The sequence below is a fragment of the Cupressus sempervirens genome, chromosome 3 (assembly GCF_028749045.1).
Source record: "Cupressus sempervirens isolate cs-2001-9-10 chromosome 3, ASM2874904v1, whole genome shotgun sequence".
NCBI classification, from domain to species: Eukaryota; Viridiplantae; Streptophyta; class Pinopsida; order Cupressales; family Cupressaceae; genus Cupressus; species Cupressus sempervirens.
The window spans coordinates 804,048,189-804,065,341 of NC_143120.1; the positions used below are offsets into that span (position 1 = coordinate 804,048,189).

General features: G+C 34.2%; 1 pseudogene; it reads right to left on the reverse strand.

Annotated features, from left to right (window-relative positions):
• Window positions 1-206: 206 nt before the first annotated feature.
• The window catches only part of LOC149569241 (glucan endo-1,3-beta-glucosidase-like), a 42,077-nt pseudogene continuing 25,130 nt past the window's right edge, over window positions 207-17,153 (reverse strand).

A 17,153-nucleotide genomic window follows, 5' to 3' on the forward strand; every position in this document is an offset into this window, starting at 1 on the left:
TACATAGAAATACAAGAAAAAAAGATAACATATTACTATTCAACAATTAATATTGAATAAATGTAACTATAGAATTTGACTCTAATTTAAATATACATATATACAATAAATATCCCTTTATAATTGATCTTCCCAACAGTTTGCATGGTGAAAGATAACAATTATATACTAACATAAGGTCTCCAATATAGAAAAGATCACAAAATTTAAAACCTTGACCGACTGGTGTAAGTAAAAGTATAAATATCAACTTCATTTATAAATTCAATATGAAACGTCGTAGTTCGTTGCATAGAAATCGGAATGCATGTTCCCTGCCGTACAATATTTCAGAAGGAAATATTTCTAAATATTTCTTCTGTTAAGTGTCAGAATTCATAATGAGGAATGTCGATCTTCACTGTACCGTAACAGATACTTTTCTGAAGCGCCCAAACCTTTTATTACGGTGAAGATTTATTGGAAACTTGAATAGAAAATAAATGTTTTTGTCGTAGTCAATAAGCGTTTGTTTCCGTCAGTTTCTGGAGTTCCTTATTGTAAAATATTTAATTAATGTGGCGGTGAATATTTATTATTTGGGGAGCGTATATACAAATTCACATGTTGTACATTGTTGCTAGTATATACGCTATTTTGAAAATAATAATTATTTGAAGTTTTCGGAGTAGTGCAAAAATGGTAGAAACGATAAGCCTCCTTGAAATAGGGACATTCCTTTGTCTTTAGTTACTTTCCTATGTGGTCTATTTGTGACCGACGAATAAGTTAAAATTATCAATTACTTAGAATTCTTAAATTGTAATGCTCCCATGTATTTCTATTGATTGAAGTGCCTTCAGCTAAGGTTTTGGTTTTCAGTGTTGTAAAAGTGTCATTTCAATACTTCTATGTTCTCGCTTAAAATTGTGAGTACTTGTGGCTAAATGTCCCAATAGTCTTCATAAAATGCCTTTAATAGTAGTGCACAAATGGGAATCACCAACAAAAGAAGTTTTAAAATGATTGACTATTAGTACATGTGTGATCGACTATTAGTACATGTGTTTTCATTTTTTGGACTCTAATAGTAATTGGGAGGTATCTATGACACAAATTGGATCTTTTCCCTAAGTTCAAAATAACAATTAACATATAAATTAAAATAATAGTAATTATATTAATTCTTTAAAAATATATTTTAGAATAATTTTCTTAATATAAATTTGACTTTAGTTAATGTATTCACTCTTTTTATTAGGAAGAAATATTAATTTGAAATTTTGGAAAAATAATATAACTATGAATGTTTTGAGAATACTTGTCTCTTTTCTTATATTTTAAATGAAATAGATGAATGTAATCTCATTTATAATTTTTGAAATGATTAAGGAAGTACGTGAAAGTAGGGTGGACAAGCTATTATGATAAATTGAGTCATTTGTAAAAATGTCTTATGCCTTTGCACATCTTGTTAGGTGAATCATAATTACAACTATTGTTTGTGTCTATAGTTGTCTACCTATTATGATTTTAGGTAGTCCATAAAGATGTCACATGTCGTTGCACATATTGTTAGCAAAGTTTCATAACTTCAATTAATAGGTCTCTAATTGACTCAACCATGTAACTTATGTCCAACGACTCATAGTAAATAATTTTAATCATTCGATTTTACAAAATTTAAGTGTCTTTTTCTCATTCATTCATTCATTTAAGTCAACTACACATTACCTTAGTCTACACCTAAATTTGTCATCCATAGTCTATCGAACACTTACATAAAAACTAAAGACGAAGATATGAGAAATTTAAGGCTTGTTAAATTAATATAAATTAATCAATTTGTATGTTAGACGAACATAAATAAGATAAACTAAATTACATCCCAGAGTAACATAAATTAGTGAAGTACAAGACAAATACATGTGTAATTGAAAAGAAAACAATGATTAAATAGCTTAATACTTCTAGACATGCTTGAAATGTTCAAATGTTGCACATTTGTAAGTAGATCATGATTAGACACTTCACAATTTTCAAATAGATATGTATTTCAATATTATAAATTATCTAGATAAATCACTATGTTAACCCTATATTCTAATATTTTCTATCCTACCCAAATATACGACCATAGTTGAACATTAATATCAATAGGTATTTTGACACACTTAACAACTTAGAAAAAATGATGGGTGCACATTCATTATATCCTATAAGGTAAATTTTCATTGAAGATAGTTCAATAACCCCAAATGTCTAAATAATTAGGATTTGGTTTTGTAAGTTAACTCAAGGGCATTTGTATTATTGTTCTGAATCAAGTGGATTGTAGTTTTTATAGTCCATTCTAGCAAATAGGTGGTTAGTTTCACAAATATAACCCATGCTTCAAACATAGCAAGGATAATGCAAACTAATATAACATGTTCATTACATTTAAATAACTTTATATATGATTTTTTGGGTTTTTAGATTGAATAAAATTTGGAGAATAACATGTTGGTTTTTGATTTAACAAATTTAAAATTAATACTAGGGAAACAACAACTACCATAATGGCTAGGGTTTAACTACTTCCCATGCTTGGTATATTCTATTTGGGCCTGGACCAACTTAACAAAGCACTTATGCTTTCTACTCTTTAGGCTCAACTAAACCAAGGTGCGTCAACCTAAGGATTTAACACTTCTTAGATAATGCTTTCTTTCACAAACCCCTTACAGTAGATTTTGGTCTTAAAACTTCTTGAAATTACAAAATAAATGACAAGTCACTAATAGCTAGTAATGAGCATGACAAATTATTGCAACAAGTGAAGACCAATTTTGTATTCCATTTTGACAACAATTCTTAATGATTTTTTATTTTAAAAATTTAGTTCATGCTAAGATAAGATTGATTTGCTTGATTCTTCAACTAAAAGACTAGTGCCTTAATCCATTGTCCAAAATAGAGTCATATTAGAACTAATATTAATAGATCTATTTAATTGACTTGCAATTAAATGTATGAACTGTTGACCTCCAAGTCCTATACTTATCATATCCCTTTCATAACCTAAATGATCCTATCATTCCACAGAAGCACTTACTTAATTCTTTGAACTAAAAGCAATGCTGAAATGACATACAACTCATTAAATTGCATTTGAATAAAATGGAACTTGTTCATTCATTCTCAAAATCATAAAAGCATGAAAATGGAGATAGAAATTTGAGACATAGATATCCTGCAACACTTCTTGTATTAATCTCTTTGAGAATGATATATAGTTCTGCTATGAGATTTATGAAAAAGATATGAGACTAAAACCAGACTTCCATTAACTCCAAACTTCTATAGAAAAACAAGCAAAATACATCAAATGCTTAACATAAAATACTTGGATCAACTCAAATGATATCTTTCATCAAAAAAGTAAGAATTTAGACCATTCTTCCCAATCTTGGAAAGGATTGCAACAAGCTTCAGATTGGGAAGACACATGTCATTACATGACTCAAAATCAAGTTATAGAGAGAACAAAAACTATTACAAAATTTCTCTGTAACTAGAAAAAAGTGGGAAGTAGCTCAAAATTTGATAGTTGTCATCTTCATGTTCAGGTGCCATCTTTGTTTGTAATGCAGGCGTATCCACAAGTACATGCAAAGATAAGTTACCCTGGTATAATTCATGTCCTTCCTCTATTTTGTATTCATCTTTCCTCATCAACCATCCTCTAACTAATTCTTGTGGGGAAAGCCTTGATCTCATTGACTATCTCCCACACATAAATCTCTCTCTTTGTTGCCTAGTCAGTTCCTCTAATAGTTTAAAAATCATTAAATTTTTTATCCCGTTTGGCATTTGTGATAACATTTGATTCTATTACAAATTTGTTCATATCCACTTAAATTTTGATCAAAGAATCAATCAAATCATAGAACAATTTATCATCAACAACCCCATAAAAAATAGTTGCAACCTTTACCAATTTCATGATATGGTTGAATGATCTTGACCACTCTAGCCAATCCTTCAACTTATTTTCATTATCAACAATAGGGGGAATAAAAATATATCATTCATTTGTTGGAAATATAAGAGGAGTAACTGAGAGGGGGGGAGCGAATCAATTACTACTAAAATAAATCCCAGATCCCTTAGATGTCAGTACAAAATGAAAACTAAAAACTGAATATTACCGAGGCTCGATAAACAGATACAGAATGCTGTAACTTGGTAAATGCTTGACATATAAACTTTAGATGTTATCTGTGAATGCCATTACTCTAAATTAGTTGCAAAAACATAAAAGAAAATAACTTGAACACATTTGACACCAAGATTTAACATGGAAACCCAATTTGGGAGAAACCACCAATTGCAACTAGTTACTGTTTTCACTCTTCTGAAGTGAGCCCTGTTAGGAGTCAACCTTGTTAAAGGTTACAAAACACATTGTTAGGTGTGACCCTATTAAAGGATTTAATCACCCTATTAGGAGTGGCCTTGTTAGAGGTCTTTAGACAATTCAATAGAACTGCCACCTTGTTAGAGGATTTGTAAATAAATGTTAAGCCACCTCTGCTAGGAGATTTAGATCACTGCTACAATGGTTAGAGAGTAACAATGAGATGACCTAATTTGAATGCAACTAAATTACTAATTATAGATCTTTGTTCTTGCTTGTACTTGATCCTTTCTGATCAAATATAGCTTTTTTGCTTCACAAGGATATTCAACTTATCCTTCAAATTCACTTCCTCTTCTCATCATTAGATCTTCAATAAAATCTTCATGCTTACATCCACCTTGTTCATTGAGATCACAAACTTGATCTTATACTTATATCTCCCACTTTATCAAATCGACTCGAATACAACTTAGAATAATAATATTCATCACCTCAATTGGTTAGAATCAACAAATAAATCAACTAAGCTTAATATGCAAAAATAAGAAAATCCTTCGTTAGCTGACCTAGCTCGGTAGAAACCAACTTAGAAATGATTTCCTTTGTTAACCAGTGAAGCTCAGTTAACACTGCAAACTTCACAAAACTCCTTTGGCAACTGAGTGAGGTCGATTAGCACTGGTTTCATCCAACTTTCCTTCATTAATTGAGTGAGCTTGGTTAACACTCACTTTTTGCATACTTTCCTTTGACGCTTGAGTGAACTCGGTAGACACTACCTTCTAAACTAGGCAATCATAGGAATTCTTGGTAGACACACAAAACTATCTTCATTGCCCGAGTGAGCTCAACATATACTGATTGATAATGATATGAAATTTGTGTAACATCAAAGACAACACACATTTAATCAATTGTATCCAACATCATTACCTTTGCCTTACCTTGGATTACTTGTGACTTGGTTGTAAAGAAACCGTTGACACAAAGTCTGCAACCTTTCTTGAGGTATGATCATCAAGAATTTTTTTGTAAGATGGAAACAACCTCCAAATGTGAGAATTTCTCTCTAAGGTTCAATCTCTAGAGAAGGTTTACTTCCTCACTATCAAGGTACACCTAAACTATAGCTTGAGAGGAAAAGGGAGAAGGTGAACTAGAACTAAATATGTAGAAAGGGAAAGGGGGGTGATGGACCAAGATAGAACTACATTTACAACTCTTTCTACAACTGCATAGATCATCAATGAAAACCCAAAATACATAGATCTCAACTCTAGTCTATTTCCTAAGAACTCACATGTAGGTTTGGAGTTGATTGATTGGGAAGGATATTTTCACAATACAACAATTGTCAATAGATTAAATACAACATATAACTCTAAGTAGTAGGAAAGAAACATTCAAAACAAGGTAAGATATATGCACAAATCATGAATGAAAAAAAGAAGTAAAAGCAGGAATTTCATTAATGGAAGGCAAAAGGAATACAGTTGTAGAGGATAAGGCCACTGCAAAAATATGACAAAGAAGAACCCTTAGGAAATATTTACAACTTGCCTTTATAGATTTTAGGCATAAGTCTAATGTTTACATTGAGTTCAAACCCCAACCACGTGGAGTTGAGTTGTAGAGGAGAGCAATAACTGAGAATTAGAAAGAAATGTGATCATGGAGTGCAACTATCCATGGAAGTGACATGAATAGCCAAGAATGACACATCTAGCCAGAGGAGATCAAATCACCAAAAATATGATCATTATATGCATTAAAGAAGCATTTAAGCCATTGACGTCATGCAAACAAGGCCCAAAAAGTCACTTAGTATTGAAGAACTGGCCTTGATGGCATGCCATGGAAAAAAAAGACTACGAGGAAGGATATCATGATGTGTTATCCACCCACAACATGCAAAGTTGACTACTGGGGGGAATCTGGTTTCCATGAAAATGATTGATGGTCGTCGATGAATATCTTCTCTTTGAAACACATGATCCAGATGCAATAGGAAATCTCCCCAATGATAGATTAAGATGCAGTTGTCGATGTAGATCCTCCCCATGAGATGTGCAACCTAGATGTAGCAAGAATCTCCCCAATGAGGGAAGTAGATAGCACAAAAGGTGGGGACCCCCACCACGTGGTGTAGTTCTGGGTTTTGGAGCCTTGAGAAAGCATCGTAGTATGAGGAAGCATCAGAATGGTAATGCGTGGCAACATCTTGTGCTATTCTAGGCTTTGGAGTCTTGCAGAGACACTAGCATATGAAGAAACACTTGAAAGGGGATGCATAACAGCATGATGTCAGATGACGCACTAGACCAACTGCCCATGCAAAAAACATAGACATGACAAAGATACCATAGGAAGTGGGACCCTCTATCGCGTGGCATAATTTTGGACTTCAAAGCCTCGTGGAGACTCCACAATATGAAGAAACACTAGAATGGTGACAGATGGAAACATCTTATGTTTTTAGGAGGATGTTGAGATAGTATGCGAAAAAATAGGAGCCATCATATTTGCAAGCTAGAATCAACCCGACCAAGAACAAATTGAGCTAACTCAGTAAAAGAAGAAACTACAGCTTGGTTAGAGAACAAACTAAGTCAACTCAGTCAATGAAGGGGCCAAGCTAACATAAAATTTTAGCCACCAACCTTTGTAGGTTAATCGAAAACAAAGAACTCAGCCCATTAAAGAACTCTCAGATCGGATATCAGTGATGGACTAAATGGGGGAAAAAATGGCCAACATTTTTGGCAACTTAGAGGGGATTCTTTCTTGCTAAGCATAAATTAGTGGGCTTAAGCAATCCATTGGGCATAGAGTCACCAAAGATAATAACATGTCATTCCACCTATAACTTCATAAAAAATCTACCTCTGCAACTAGCAAAATTACAAAAATTTCTATATCTACAAAGAAATAGCTATGCTCATGCACTTCTTGGAAAGAAGAAAACACCTAATCTACTATGTATAGGAATTTATGAAACTAAAAATCAAACAAAGCCATTGACTGGCTTGTTGAATTAGTTCCTCTTCCTTACAAGTTGGTTTCTTCTCCCATGCACATGGGCAACTGAATGGATCAACAAGTATGATAAGCATACCGTTGCATGCAATATCTCCTTCCCAATGCTAAAAACAATGAAGCTTTCTAGCACTAGGGCATTGTCTTGTTAATAAATACATGCTTTCTCTTCCTTGTGATAATCTTCCTCATGCTATCGAATGAGCATGACTAAGGGAAACATACATTGTTGCAAAGATAGATGCCTTATGAGGCATCCTCTTAATGGCACTTGGTCTAAGAAATTACCCTTTACCATGTTGATGTTCTTTGCAATGGTAGTATTCTGCTGAATTGGAAGGCTCAATCTCTTCTTGTGAAGAAATAATCTCCACATCTTCATCCTTCTCATGAACCACTTCCTTGGGATCTACTAGTATGGTGTGGCTCTCTACTTGTTTCTGCTACAACTCATGATCATCTAATGAAAGGGCAAGTTTCTTGATGTCCATGGATGAGAAAAACATCTCTAGCTAATCCCAAAAGTTCTCCTCATTAGAATCCTCTTGCCCCGTTGTAGTAAAATTCATAGGTTGAGAGGCAACCTCATGCATATCATAATGTTATTCCTTAAGGATAGAACTATCATTGAGGCTCTCTTTTCCATCCTTTATATCATGGAGGATTGTCTGTTGCAACAATTGATTTTCTCCTTATTCAACTTGCAACAAATCCTGATTCTTTGGTAAAGGATCAAAAGCCATGATCTGCTCCTCAAGAGAGGGAACAACCTTGTTATCTTCTTCTTCTTCCTCAATAAAGGAGGGAAGCTCTTCAAATAAGAGGATTGTACCCTCTTCCTCTTGTTCCATCTCAACCTCCTTGTGCTCGGCAGGCTGCAACTCCTCCAATGGTAGATTTGTGGGCTCTCATACACTCTCTCAAAATTCCATTGTTGGACCATAAGGAGTCCATACAAATGGTCCACCCTCAAAGAGTGAAATGGTAATAGGTATGGAAGGCTCATGAGGCCATATTTTTTGCACGGGAAGTGGAGAAGTTACAACAACAGGCTCTTGTGATGGAGGGGGCTTCGTAAAGCTAGGAATGAATTTTTTTGGAGAAGGGGCTGCCTCTACTTCCTTGGTATGAAAATGAGCTAATTGTAGCCTCATTTCCTCCTCTTTTTCTATAACAACTTGTCTTGCAAGATTCTCCTCAAAATGTCTATGTTTCTCCCTCTCTTCCTCTCATTGCTAGAGATAGGTCTAGTATGCCATCTCTTGATGCTGTCTCTCTATCTATTGCTGCCTTGCAATCTCATCAAGCTGCTTATCACATATCAACAATTTCTTATTTTTCTTGTGAAACCATGAGTCCATTCTCCTAATTCTTTCAATTATTTTCATTTGGAGGCCCAAAAATTCCTCACCCATCTTAGCTATCATAGCTTCAATGGTCTTGATTTCATAATTTAGAGGTGTTGGATCTAATGGAGTTGGGGTGGGAGGGTAGTAATAATTATGTACAGATTGGCTATAACCAACTTGATGCTAAGATTGAAATTGGCAATATGAGGGTTGAGGAATAAAATTTTCATGATATGGGAGAGGGAATAGTAGCTATTTCTATGAAATCCCACGAGATGAGTGGCCTAGATGCAATAAGAATCCCCACAATGAAGGAAACAAATAACGAGAAAGGTGGGGACCTCTGCCAAGTGGTGTAGTTTTGGGTTTTGAAGCCTTGAGAAAGCATCACAAAATGAAGAAGCATCAAAATGGTGATGCATGGCAACATCTTGTGCTATTCTAGCTTTCGAGTCTCACAGAGACACTGGCATATGAAGAAATGTTAGAAAGGGGACATGTGGAAGCATGACATTGGATGATGTGCCAAGCCAACCGTCTGCACAAAAAACATAGACATGACAAAGATAACGTGGGAAGTGGGACCCTCCACCACGTGGCACAATTATGGACTTAAAATCCTTGTAGAGACTTTGTAGTATGAAGAAACACGAGAATGGTGACACATGGAAGCATCTTGTGTTTTTAGGAGGATGTTGAGATAGTATACAAAAACATGAGAGTTGTCAAATCTGTAAACCAAAGTCAACTCGACCAAGAACAAACCAAGCTAACTCAACAAAAGAAGAAACTATAGCTCAATTAGAGAAAAAATTGAGTCAACTTAGTTAATGAAGGGGCCGAGCTAACATTAAATGTTATCTGCGAACCTTAGTGGGCTAACCAAAAACAAAGAACCCAATGCATTGAAGATCTCTCAGATTAGATATAAGTGATGGGATGAATGGGGGAAAAAATGGACAATAGAAACTAATCAATTCCTTCACCATTTCTAAGGCTTCTTTTACTGTGAAGATTTTGTCAGGAAATTATGACTTCTTAGCCATCAAAATAATTAATTTATCAAAGAAAGGAATATATGGGCCCCATTGATTAAAGATAGGGAAGAGCCATATCAGAGCTTCTTTGCACACATACTCTACACTTTACAAAGAGATAAAAATACCATGGATGTAATGGGATACTCTTTTCAATACCTTTATCCCTTGTCATCATTCCTTTTAGAGCATCTACTTTTAGCTGATCACTCTAACTTGGAGCTTCAATCTCCACCATAACAACTACTTGGTCAGTTCCAACCACTTTGTCTTTTGTCATCAGAGCAACCTGTTGAATGGATCCTTCTGCTTCATCAATCCTCATATCACTTTTAATTTCTTCCATTTCCTTGAGTTGTTCTTTCAAAGCAAAAACTTCATTTTCTAATCCTTTTATCTTTTGTTCTAGCTCTTTCACCCTCTGTTCAAACACATAGCTCTTCTTGAGCTCCTCCTCATACAATTTCCTAGTGTTAATGTATTCTCTAAAGGTTTGGACGAGCTGGTCTTTAATATGTCCTACCTTAGCCTCATTCATGAAAGAAAAATACTTCAAAGATCTGAGGTTTGATTAATATTTTTTTTTTCTAGAGTAGCCAATATTCTTGTATGAAATCAAATGCATCAACATTGAATAGTGATGAAATTTGAAGTTTCCAAATTCTCCCCTCTGGGAAGAAACAATCTATTCTTGCATTTTCTCAATAATGCACTTCACACAATCATATTCAATGTTTGTGAAAGGATCTTGAATGTTCAGGATATGAGGTAGGGTCCTCCATGAATAATATCAAAACCATCACTCCCAAATACCTTGTGCAAGCCATAAATTGTATCCTGCATATAGTTTCTAAACTTGTTCACAAGGAGCATCTTATCAACTTTCTTTAGGAAGTCTCCTACTGATTTGAGCTTATAGGGAATGTGGTGGATCATCACCTTGCTAGTATAGAACTTGATATTATTTTCAAACATCTCTTGAAAGTCCTGGATAATTGCCTCTATGCTCATTTTACCTTCAAGCCCAATAGCTTCAACGAAAGAAGGATGGTCCAATGTAAATATTACACTCTTATCCTACTTGTTGAAGGATTTTTTTGTAGGTTTATATGATGCTATGAGGGCTTTTAGTAAGTCCACATCGACATATACTTTAGGGAAGATGAGCTTCACAAAATTTCTCCACCACGGGTTCGAGGCTGGTGGCTTCTTAAATCTATTACTATAGAAAAACATGAACAATTCATACCCATTTGTGTCTAGGCATATGACATCTTTGCAATACATATATGGATCACTAAAACTATGATCATTTTCTAAAATTGCATTCGATGATCCTAGTAGGAGCTAAGACCATTCATCTGTATTTTTTTTGGCTTCCTCCACCTAGTTTTTCTTATTTTTGATGCCGATGCTTGAACAATCTCTATGTCCTTGGATTGTCCCTCATCACCTCCAACTTCAGACATTTTCTCTCTACAAATAGACCGTACATTATGAAATTCTCAAGAAATAATTTAGCAACTTGAAAACTCAAGCATTCTAGAACTTAGTAATTCTTCTTGGCAACTAGTACTTTTCTTGATCGCAGAGAATATTTTTATGTAAGAGTGCACTTTCATCAACTTCATTAAATTTTTGCATGTAAGACGATTCAAAATTTGTAGTAGGGGTGCTGCTTCATAATTTTGGTGACATTAACAACCAACTGAGCATTCTTATTTTATGCCAAAAATTCTAATTGGTTGAAACCCTTGTCTTTTTGATATTTTGTGAAATTATTTTGTGTATCTTTGTCTTATTAGTTCTTCCAATTTTATGCTCCACTCATTCTTTCCTTTCTTTGTAACCCTATGAACCTTAATGCCATAGACCTCTAATGCTACGTTCAATAGTTTATTGTAACTTCAAAAACCTTAATTTTTAAAATCTTTATAAGCCACGAAATTATGCTAATTGTTAGCATGATTTCATTGTAGCATCACAATTGTCTAAGAATAGACCTCTAGTCTTACATCCAACTCTAGTCATAACTTCAAAAAGCATCACAATGAACCTTACGATCTCATGTTTAGCCTTTAGTCTAGCATCGAACAACTTTAAAATACACTTATGACCTTATGCTTTCATTTGGAATGTAAGATTGAGATACTTCATACCTTAATAGAAATACCTTTTTTGCACTTATGTTCAATACCTAAGCATATCTTTGGATGACCTTTGTAACATGACTTACGCACTTATGTTTTCCTTTGGAGCATATCATCATGACTCATTGTTAGATTTAAGGACTTTGGCTTATGATATTACTCTCAACTCTTAAAATGTATGTTTAGGAGAAACTTTTATCTTTACCAAATACACATATGACCTTATGTTCAAAACCCTAAGCATAAGATCAAAACATACTTTCACTTTTACAAGAACAACTTACAATAATACATTCCAATCTTAGGCATAAAGTCGGAACACTTAAGCACTATCCTTTACGACTGTACGCTCACACTTAGTTGTGAAATCCACAAAGAATATGGAATATTCCTATTATGACTTATGCCTTCTTGCTTAGAAATAAGACTTAGGAAAATTAGAATATAAACCATAGGGTAGATTTTTGGCTAGGTGTATGATATGGATTAATTATTTTTAATCATAGCCCTAAGTCATATAGGACAACTTAAAATATTAACCCAACCTAGGGCATGAGTTAACCAATTTAGGGTTTTTTTGCTAAAACCTTTGCAATGGAAAACATGAAAACCTTAATTGCATACATTCACCTGATTTTCACAATAATTTTCAATTTTTTAAAGAAAGGTGAAAATAGATGCCATCAGAACACTCTACAATGCTCTATGCCTACTACCTTACTCTCTTGAGAAGGCCTTCCACATGGATGGAAGACCATCCTCTATGTTCTTGATTATACTCATGTATTATAGACAAGTTAATTCAACATACGGGCTCAAGTTTTCCTAGCAAAGGGAAAAAGAATTCACACAACACAAAGAAATGATACAACAAGGGTTCAAGAAGACTTAGTCATTTCTGACTTAGTTTGAATGTAACCATTTTAGTAGACCCAGAAAAATTGAGGGTACAGACCTTCAAGGAAGCAGTAGAGGATTTCCAACTGTTGTTAGAGGGAGACAAACTTCTTTTGTAACCTGATAATGACAGCACAACCCACCAATGCAAAAATGGAGGTAATATCCTCTCTTCTACTATAATTATCATTAAACCTATTCTTGAAATGTTTACAACAAAAGTATTAAGAAATAGACTCAAAGATACAACTATCTTCCTTGTTGCTTAAGAACAAATAAAATTACCATCTAGAGTATTTTTAAATGTCTAGCTTCATGAAGTATGGAATAAATGAGCTTATTCTTGATATTTTTGGCAACCCTACTTCTCAAAATGAAACTATTAAATGTCAATTCTAGATAATTGAATATTGTAACTTCATAGCCATTCTTTGGTCTTTTGAAGCCAATCACGAAGAAATACTTGCCCTCTTGCACCTTGTTCGCTTACTATTTGAGAATTCCTACCATTTATTTGGAACCTACTACCTCAAGGTTTGGAAAAAAAATGAAAAAATTATTAGGATATATAAAACTAATAATCTTTTACCCCACACTGACGTGAAATTGTTAATTAGCATTGATCTAGAATATGATGTGCAAGACAAACTATACTTTGATCTCAATAACCATGGTTTTTCTTTACCTATCACTTTCCTATCCACCATAAATGCACATTTTTTTTGGAGGAGGTAGGGCCATTTGAGGCAAGCTTGTCTCATATTGACAAAGAAGATGATCCACTCTTAGCACTAGACTATAGATTCTAGTTTCAAATCCTAAGCCCCAATTTGATCTTTTGGCACCCCATTCCAAGGGAGGATCTCCCCTTAAAGTTATCACCCCTAAGACCTCTAATGAGGTCATTTATACCCTATATTAGCTCAATTATGCATTAAACCATAGTTATGAGAAAATGAATTTCTTGCCAGTGGAATCCCTTGATAACCTTCACAAATTCCCCCAGGCCTCTACTCTTGATGTTGGATTAGAGGATACTGGTGCTAAGCTGAGGTATACAACCCAAAGTTCTCAAAAATTGGCTCTTAAGAAGATTATAAGGAGAGCGGTGAATTAAACCAATGGATCTTCAAATCAAGTCGAGGCTTGTTAATAAAAAACTTCCCTTCCCTTGAAGTCTTAGAAGACCAATTTCATTCTCTCTCTTCTTCTACTTGAACGAGAGGCCAAGAGTTGTAGGAACCCCTCTATTTGGAAGATCAAAGGCATCCCTAGGAAGTTGGATGATCCATATAAAGAGGTGATTGACAAGGCTATTGATATGTTTGATTAAAATATCAAGGATATTAATCCTTCTGCATTGATGGATGGACTCAATTTCTTGAAAGAGGCTATGGGAAGGAGGATAGATTAGGAAAATATACATTAACTATAATTCTTATCCCCAACCCTTAGCCTCCCCCCTAGAGTTCATTGACCTCTTTTCAAAAGAGGTTTTTTTGTTCCTCTTTTCATTTTCTCTGAGATAAGGAATGTAGAGAATGGTTTCCCTTGTGAGGTTTATGTGAGGGAAATCAATATAATTATAGATAGAAATACGTTTAATTTAGTTCATACCCAAGCTATGGAAGAGGATCCCAGTCCTTTTGTATTATAGGCACAAAAACACAAGATGAGACGTAATGTCAATAAAGGAGAGGAAGCTATTGACAGGGTCTCTAAGCTAAGGAATGCAAAGGATTGCTTCCCTTGTGGGGGTTATATGAGAGAAAACATTCTAACTGAAGATGGTTAAGTTGGATTTAGTTCCTACCCAAACTATAGAAGAGGACCTTAGTCCTTTTTGAAAGGCACAAAAATACAATAGGAGATCTAAAATCATGAAAGGAGAGGAAGCTATTGAGAAAGACACTAATAGGAAAATAGGAAAACCTCCTAGTTTGGTCTCTAATAGAAACCTAGCTAAGCATTAGAAGAGTCAACTTCCCAACTATTTTTAGAGCTTTAGGGATCCCATGGATATTGATACTTAAGGTTATTCATGAATATCAACATCTCCTCATGGAACATTAGGGGAATGAAATCCTCAAACATAAATAACTTTACCAAAATATTTATTAGGATGCAAACTTACGTTGACATTCTATTACTAAAGAAGTTAAGGAAATTGGCTTCACCTTGGACATAAATCTTAAATGCATATGGAAAGATGCTAAATCATATCATAATATTCTTCAAAAAGGCAAAGGTAGTGATGCCATTTTGGTAGGCCCAAAATAGAGTAAATTAATTACAAATTGGGGTTGCTCCACATGAAATAGAATGGTATGGATCACTCTCCAACATAATGAATTTAAAATAGGAATGATAAATGTTTATGCCCTTAATATAAACAAAGATAGGATAGACCTTTGGAAGTAAATGTGTACCTTCAAAAAGATATATTAAATTATAGTAGGATATTTTAACATGATGGAAGGATCCCAAGAAAAATTAGGGGATTTAAATTTGAATTGAACGGTAATGAAAAGTTCTATTGGTATAAAATGACCAATACACTTAGGCTACTAGACCTCCTAGCAGGAAACACACTTGCCTTTAGAGTTATCTGGCATATTTGGTGAAATCTTGAACAAGGGGACAAAATGATGTATTTAAGATTGGATAGATTATGTGATTAGAAAGACATGTTTAGTTTTAAGAAAGACACTAATGGGTTAGGGGTTTATATTATTCTATACACTCTCTTTAATCATCACCTCATTGTGGGATCTATTTTCTATCTTAACAATTTAAATTCAAACCTTGAGAGAAAAAATGGTTTTTCTCTCAACACACACCTATTCAAAGATGAAGGAGTGAAATTTTCCATCAAGATCATTGGATGGTATAATGATTGCATTTTTAGGCATAGAAGTGCTATTGGAAAATGGTCACATAACATAAATAAATGGAAATCCTTATTCCAGATTATGTGTAGGAAGATAGCTAGGGGTAGGAGGAGATAAGAGGTAGAACTACATGATAATCTTTAGTTGGAAGAAGACAAAATTCAATCTCAATTCTCTAACTAAGAGGCTATGGAATCCATGGCCCAATCTAGAGATTCTCTCTAGAGACTCCAAAACTTCAAAATCCAAGGTGCTAAAATCCAAGCTGTAAATAACTGGCTCTCTCATGGGGATGGAAGATCCAAATAATTTTTTTAAATTATTATTTTAAAGAAAATAGAAAGAGAATTAATTTCGTATGTGAAAATGGTGCTACCATCAACACATAAGAAGAGTTTTTGTAGACATTTACATAATATTATTCCAAGTTATTCTCTACTGAAGATGTGGGACATGTGATATAGGCTACTAGAAACAATATTAAAAGGTTCATCCCTAAGAAAGTCATTAAAGATGATAAAATTCTCCTAAACAGTCTCATATGATCAGTTACATAAACTAAAAATGTCACACTTAACATGAATAATGACAAGGTCCTTGGGTAGATGGTATACTCATAGATTTATACAAAAACAACATGCATTGGATATATAGGGAGCTATATATAAAGCCTATAGTAAAGCTATTGATCAAGAATTCCTAGGGATGTATATCAATTCAGGGATGATTAAAATCATTCCTAATGATGGGGACAAAACCTTATTGAAAAATAGGAGTCCCATCACATTAATAAATGTCTCATACAAGCTTCTTATAAAACTACTTTCTATTAAAGTGGAGAAGATCTTTCCCCATGTAAGCAACACTACACAAACATGATATATGGAAGGAAGATATATCTTGGAAAATCTAATTACATACTAGGAAGCTCTAGATTGGGCTAAGGACTCTTGTCAACAAGTCCATATGTTCCTACTAGAATATGAGAAAGCTTATGACAAAATATAATGAAAGTTATTTAGCGTGATGCTAGAGAGCTTGCGATTTTCTCCCCTCTTTTGTCAAATGGTTAGAACTCTTATGAAAGATGTAGTAGAAAAATACTACATTTGGAACCATTTTGCAATGGTAGGCTATCGCAATTATGACATCTACCTATCACCCTAACAATAGAACCACGAATTGGCTCCCGTCAAATTATCATCAGACTTTTGTTGTTGTAAATTGTGATGATGAGGGTATTCATCGTAATGGTGATGGATGACATTGTCATAACTTGGAAGAAGGGAGGGACAAGAGTTGATGTTCATGAAATCATAATTATGACAATATGCCATCATAAGTACAATGATTTAAAATTTTAGTCAATCATCACAATTGTGATGTGTAGGCTACAACGACGTTATACA